Here is a 1,563-nt window from a genome sequence, read left to right as displayed (position 1 = left end):
TGGTGAGGTGTTGTATTCATAACTGCTCTTCCACAGTAGCTTTCAAGTTTTGAAGGCATATTTTTATATCTTAATGTCGAATGCAAAGAATTGTAGCATTTATCACATATTAAATGCCTTTGTCCATAGACGCTGTATCATTCTCATATGGAGTTATTAGGCTCATTATATGTTGTCTATCATTATTCGCAGGGAACTTTTATGTCCATCTACAAGTAGTAGATATTGATTGAATTAGTGCATTGGTCTACGGATCAATTGCTGGTGATAGTAGCCATAATAACTTTCATGATAGCCTTTTCCCTTTGCTTATGGATATGATGTATTTTTCATGCTTATATTGGTTGCATGTATTATAGACTTGTTATGCCTGTTGGTTTGCAGCACATTGCGTAACTACATTCATATCATTGGAGATCTTCAACCTTTACCGGAGATTTCATATTATTGATTACAAGTAGGTTGTGTCGAAAGTTCTTCATCAATTCATTAATACTCTCTTGTGGTTGTAATTATTGCAAATCAATCAATTGCCTATTGCCGCATGCTAATGGGCATTGATTGGTGTGACATCTTTCCCTACTGTTTGTTGGTGTTATCATTAACCATAGATTATGCAACCCTGCTAACAGCATAGTAAATGCTTTCATCATTCATTATGATTATATATGTTTGCTTATGAACATAATTGAAATGTTCATTACAAGTTAATCGTTGTCACTTGTCGGTGGAATGTTTGCTTAGGACTTCACACTTTTTTGTGCAATCGATTTACATATTCCTTTCAATTTTCACTATTTATAAAGTTCAATGCGTGCTTGTTTGTATGTTGGCATTTTATTGCAAAGATGTTATTTCATTGATTGCATATCCTTATAATCTTTGCAAACATTTAGAGTAACTTAATCACATTCTTGAGATAAATATTGTGGAAGAATTATCATCATTCATATGCAAGTTATGTAGTCAATTGAAAGCATCATGTTATTAAATGACATCTTTTGCAATTCCGCAATTACTTGTAAGTGAGTGGTGCTTGTAAATCCCCTAGTTCACATATCACATACATGTTCACTTGCATTTATGCTAGAGCATATTCTTTTACAAGTTATAATCTCATTTTAAGTATTATCATGTTTCTTGTATATGCTCAAATTCAAGCTCAATTCAAATGAATTCCCTGTGGTCCATGAAAGTTCAATTTCATGTAGTCTTATTGAGTTCAATTGCCTATTTAAATTGTTCAAAACAAGTTAAATTTATTTGCACTTAGTTCATTTGAGTTCGGGTCCTTTGTCATTCACTGTATGTGTCTAGTTTATGGTTATTTGCTTCAAGTTCAAATCCATTTTAAGTTTAAATTCATTTGATTCCATTGTATATGGTTCAAGTCCAAGATCACAAGTCCCATGTTTAGTTTGTTGTCATTCCTGGCGATCGAGGTCGGAAGGACCATAGTCGACGAAGGAGGTCGGAAGGATTGTAGTCGGTGGACGACGAAGGTCAGAAAGACCTTCGTTGGCGGGCAATAGAGGTTGGAAAGATTGTAGTCGGTGGCCGGGT

Source organism: Dendrobium catenatum, unplaced genomic scaffold (genome assembly GCF_001605985.2).
Source record: "Dendrobium catenatum unplaced genomic scaffold, ASM160598v2 fragScaff_scaffold_913, whole genome shotgun sequence".
NCBI lineage: Eukaryota > Viridiplantae > Streptophyta > Magnoliopsida > Asparagales > Orchidaceae > Dendrobium > Dendrobium catenatum.
Note: the sequence above shows the minus strand (reverse complement) of the source record.